Source organism: Papaver somniferum, chromosome 4 (assembly GCF_003573695.1).
Source record: "Papaver somniferum cultivar HN1 chromosome 4, ASM357369v1, whole genome shotgun sequence".
NCBI lineage: Eukaryota > Viridiplantae > Streptophyta > Magnoliopsida > Ranunculales > Papaveraceae > Papaver > Papaver somniferum.
In genome coordinates this window covers 126597388-126603646 of record NC_039361.1, presented here as the reverse complement: position 1 = coordinate 126603646, position 6259 = coordinate 126597388, and positions in this window count along the sequence as shown.

The following is a 6259-nucleotide window of genomic DNA, read 5'->3' as shown; positions in this document are numbered from 1 at the left end:
GTCATTGGTTTCAATCAGGATATTTTCCTAGTATATATGAACTATCCTTGGAAGTGCTCTGAAAGCGCCCTTAAACTAGAAAACGACCTTTAAGAGCTGATAAACCTTAAAATCTTGGTTGAAAACTGAGAACCATGTGACGTACTGACATCCCTGGCCTTTTTGCCATCCAAATACTCTCTTCTTGAGTTGTTTACGAAACTCAAAGTGATGTCACGCTCAACATTTAGCATAATTACTATTAAAATCGATAAAACTGGCTTTTCGATAGCATATTATGGAATTTTCCTAAAAGCAAAACACCATTTCCCATCAAAATAGATCCCTCCTTTGTTTTTATACTAATCCCGGGTCATTGGTTTCAATCAGGTTATTTTCCTAGTATATATGAACTACCCTTGAAAGCGCTCTGAAACCAGAAAACGACCTTTAAGAGCTGATAAATCTTAAAATCTTGGTTGAAAACTGAGAACCATGTAACATACTGACATCTTTGGACCTTTTCCCATCAAAATACTCTCCTCTTGAGTTGTTTACGAAACTCAAAGTGCTGTAACGCTCAACATTTGGCATAATTACTATTAAAATCGGTAAAACTAGCTTTTCGATAGCATATTATGGAATTTTCCTAAAATCTAAACACCATTTCCCATCAAAATAGATCCCTCATAAGTTTTTTTTACTAATCCCGGGTCATTGGTTTCAAACAGGATATTTTCCTAGTATATATGAACTACCCTTGAAAGCGCTCTAAAAGCGCTCCGGAACTAGAAAACGACCTGTAAGAGCTGATAAATCTTAAAATCTTGGTTAAAAACTGAGGACCATGTGACGTACTGACATCGTTGGCCCTTTTCCCATCCAAATACTCTCCTCATGAGTTGTTTACGAAACTCAAAGTGCTGTAAGGCTCAAAATTTGGCATAATTACTATTAAAATCGATTAAACTGGCTTTTGGATAGCATATTATGGAATTTGCCTAAAATCTAAACAGCATTTCCCATCAAAATAGACCCTCCTTAGTTTATTTACTAATCCTGGGTCATTGGTTTCAATCAGGATATTTTCCTAGTATATATGAACTACCCTTGAAAGCGCTCTGAAAGCGCTCTGGAACAAGAAAATGACCTTTAAGAGATGATAAACCTTCAAATCTTGGTTCAAAACTAAGAGACATGTGACATACTGACAATCGTTGGCCTTTTTCCCATCCAAATACTCTCCTCTTGAGTTGTTTACGAAACTCAAAGTGCTATAACGCTCAACATTTGGCATAATTACTATTAAAATCGGTAAAACTATCTTTTTGATAGTATATTATGGAATTTGCCTAAAATCTAAACACCATTTCCCATCAAAATAGATCCCTCCTAAGTTTTTTTACTAATCCCGGGTCATTGGTTTCAAACAAGATATTTTCCTAGTATATATCAACTACCCTTGAAAGCGCTCTGAAAGCGCTTCGGAACTAGAAAATGACCTATAAGAGCTGATAAATCTTATAATCTTGGTTACAAACTGAGGACCATGTGACGTACTGACATCATTGGCCCTTTTCCCATCCAAACACAATCCTCTTGAGTTGTTTACGAAACTCAAAGTGCTGTAACGCTCAACATTTGGCATAATTACTATTAAAATCGATAAAACTGGCTTTTCGATAGCATATTATGTAATTTGCCTAAAATCCAAACACCATTTCACATCAAAATAGATCCCTCCTTAGTTTTGTACTAATCTTGGGTCATTGGTTTCAATCAGAATATTTTCCTAGTATATATGAACTACCCTTGAAAGCGCTCTGGAACAAGAAAACGACCTTTAAAACATAAAACTCTTCTTCTAAACGAGTATTCATGCATCAAATTGAACACTCGTTTTTGGAAAAAGGACCAGCAAGGAACTTTCTTCTTCATATACCGTCTTATTTCTAGTGAACCAAAGTCAGATCGCACAACCAAATTTGCTACCAGCCACAATCCCTAACATGCCACTTGAGCCTAGCTCCATGTAAGACGTGATCAAATCATAATAAGGGTTTTATATTGAAAAATACCTGCTACAGTTTCCAAGATTTTTGCGCAAAAACTACAGCTCCAGAGGACGTGCTGAAGTGTCTCCTCTTCAATTTGACAAACACTGCACCTAGAAGCCAATTGAATCTTAAAACCTGCTGCGAACTTTATCAAGAGTTGCACACGCTCCCCGAACAACTTCCAATTCTGAGCCGCCAAAGAAGGATGCACAACTTTCCTCCACAATAGCGAAGCTCTTTCATAGTAGGGAACTTCTTTCTATCAATTCTCTAGCTGACTTAACTGAAAACACACCCTTCATATCAGGCATCAAATCCTTTTGTTCCTCCCACTATAAAGCGTTGGAAAATTCCCATAACCACACCAGCACTTACAAGATCTTGCAAGTGAGCTCTTGCAACAGACAATTACCATGTGAAATAATATCACCAACCGACATTGATCTGTCCAAGTGAACGATTAAGAACACTTGCCAAGTCTCACTTCCATACCAAACATCATAGAAAAGAGACGTATTCTACCATTCTCCAATGATGCATTTTGTATTATTCACAACTTCCTTATGAACCCAACAATTCCAGAAGAATAGAAGATTTACACCAGCCATTGAGACGCCCATCCTGCAAGTGAATTTAGACTCCAAAAAACGAGCCCCTTCTTAGAAGAAGATTTAATAGACCACCAAAGCTTCATAAGCAAAGCCTTGTTCATAGTTTTTAACTAGTGATTCCAAGACCACCCTCCTCCACAGGACTGCACAGTTTATCAAAACCAAACCACAAAAGCTTCTAGAAAGATTTGAATCACCCGACAAAGGAAATTACGGATCACCGCTCACTTTGCTGAATGAATTTCCACCGGCCACTTATACACAGACATATTATGAATGGAATAACTCGAAAGAACATTTTTAACTAGTACAACTCTGTCTTGAAAGAAAGCATCTTACCTTTGAGAACGAAGTTGCTCTTAAGCTTATCCACCACATTGCTAATATGATGATATATCACACGCACCAGGCATAACTTTCACCCCCAATAACGATCAGGAAAATGCGTACTTCCATCCCTAGAAAAGCAGCAATGGTATGAGTATACTCAAAGAGCCACCACCAAAGTAAATTTTGCTCTCTCTCTACAAACACGCTGACTGAAGCTTGCTGATAAGAATCTAGCAACTTCACCAAACTTCTCAGCTCTTCATATTTCCTTGCAAAAAATCATAATATCATCAGCAAAGAATAAATGAGTTGGAGCAATACCAGTACGCCTAACCAGGTGAGACATATCTTGTTTTGAAATAGTTTGTGATGTTTCTACTAAGAACATCCCAATCAACAAAAAATAAGAGGCGAAAGAGGATCCCCTGACGCAACCCTCTATTAATTTTGAAAAAAAAAAACCTTCCGGATACCATTGAGAAGAATAGATATGCGCGCTGACTCCAGAATTTTCTGAATCTACAAACACAATCCTCAGAAAAACCATATCTTTTAAACACCTCCATAATAAAAGACCAATAACAGTATCAAAAGCTTGAGAAATATCAAGCTTCAGTCCCAAATTACCATCCTTCCTTTTGATGTGCAGCTCATTCACCATCTCAGAAGCCAAACTAATATTATCATGAATATTCCTACCTTCATAAAAGCCACCTGTCCTCTGACACTAACTTATCCAACACCCGACCAAGTCTCTAGCCAGAATTTAGTGAAAATCTTGAAGAAGAAATTGCTTAGACCGATTAGGTCTATATTCCTCAAGCTATCCGCACCTCTAACCTAGCAATCAAAATAATTAGGCTAGAATTCGAACCCTTCGGAATGGACTTAGAAGTCCAAGCATAAACAATAGCCGAATGAAGATCTCTGAATTATATCCCAAAATGCTATAAAAACACCCTGAGAAACCATCCGTACCGGAGCACTATCCGCACCTAATCAAAAACTGCTGATTTAATTTCATCAAAGAAGGAATGGCATCAACATCTGCCTTTCAGTCAAAGAAATGGACTCCATGCTCATAATCAAAGAGATTATCCTCAATAGGAAGCTCCACACCATTGAACTTCGACTCATAATAAGAAACCACATGGTCACGAAGCTGAATAGGCTCTGAGATAGTCACACCATCTCAGTAACCAACTCCGAGATTGTTATTTGCGCTCCTTCGAATTTATATTGCTGTGAAAAAAGAAGTGTTACTAGAACCCTCAAAATCCACTATTACGAGCTTTTGTTTCAACATAGTAAGATGTTGCATACGAACATCTGAACCGCCACCAGAGAATCCTTCATAATGTTCAATTTAGAAGTATTAAAAGGATCCTCATCAGAATTCCTACAAGCACTTCAAACTTAAGTTGAGCTTGTTTCAGCCTAGCATTAACATTTCCAAAGACCGTTTGATTCCACAATTTGATTGCCTCCTTCAACCTTTTCAATTTATAAGGAAAAATAAAAATCCAAATTACCATAAACGGAGACTTCCAAGAATCTTCCACCATTCTCAAGAAAATCAGGATGAGAAAACCACATTTTTGGATACGAAAAGGAGAACGCCTAGGCCTCGGAGCAAGGAAAGGAAACCATAAGCGTTGAATGATCAGAAACTTCCCTAGGAAGAGCTTACACGCCAATTCGAAAACTTAGCTAACCAAGGCTCATTGATAATAGCACGATCCAATTTACTAAGAATTTACCAACACCAGATTGACCATTAGTCCAAGTAAACTTAGACCCAAAGAATCTGCTTCAAAAAAGATCATTATCCTCCATCCAATCAGAAAAACTCATTAATACAAGAGACACGAACCTCACGGCCTCCCTTCTTTTCATCTTGACGAAGAACACAGTTGAAATCTCCCATTATCAGCAAGGAGTTGTAGTATCCACAGCTGAAGTTGAGACCATATCTTCTTCGAAAACTTGAATATAACTAGCATGAACAAAAGAGATTAAAACCCCTCAGTTCTAACAGTAATTGCTTGCCTAGTCATATAACCACCTCTGGCTTTTCAATATTAGCACTCCACAGGATCCAAAGATTCCCAATATTATGCATAAAGAATTATGAACAACCTTCCTCATTAAAACCAGTTAAATTTAACTTAAAAATTACCTTGTCAGAGAACTTATCTTTGGCTCAGCAACACAAAGAATCTCCGGCTTCAGATCATGAACAAGTTCACGTAACTTCTGCCCAGCCTCCACCTTTGCCACCCCATTGATATTCCAATAGAGCACACGCATCAGGAAACTACATTCTTTGAATTATTACTAGCATCAGGAATCCTATCAGAATTCCGTTTAAGTATAACGGGGGAGAATCCCTTTCTAACTCGAATTCCCAAATCATTGATCTCAGTTTCCGAATCAGACTTGGACTCCTTATTTGTACTTTGTTGAGAAGTACTTTTCTGATCATTAGAAATCCGAATCCTAACATGTTTCCTAGATTTCTTTGGCTGCTCTACGGGTATCTCAGACCATTTAGACCCCCTAACACCTGACGAAGCCTTCTCTGGAGTGATTTCTTCATCCGAACTCTCCTCCCTTTGCTCATTGGATTTATGCACAAAATCCAACCCCAACTCAGCAGACAAAACATTGAATTTATTAGGAGAAAGCACACAAGCGTTCTCATTAATAGCTTTGTAGCGAGACAAATTCTCAATATTGTCCACCACAACATCACATCCCTTCCTTCCTGAAGTTTCAAAAGGAGTAGAAGAAGAGCTAGCATTAGTCTTATGAGTGATAGAGTGATTAGTTCTAGCCAATTCACCACTCCCTACTGACTTAGATGAGGTTCCAATTTCACCCACTGGTAACCTACTAGCTAATACTCTTTTCTCAGCTAACGCCTGCTTTTCTTTCTATAAAGCTACAGACGCTGCTTGAAAAACAGCTTCAGAAGAAGCTAGCTCATTCTCAAGCTGATTGGTTTCCTCCACACCAATAGCATTCTCCTCTACTTCACCTGGTAACACAGCAAGATCACCATCATGTTCCGCATTTTTTGAAGCATCATGCTCCGCATCTTTTGAAGCATTATCACCACCAGGAAAGTTCTCAGCATTCTTTCCTTTACGCTGCCTCCTATTCCTAGCAGTCTGCCAGCCTTTGGAAGAATCTCCCTTTGTTGTAGTATCAGCCTTTGAAGAGTTATCATCACCCTTAGTTTGCCTCCTGCACTCATCATCATTGTGCCCAATAATGCAG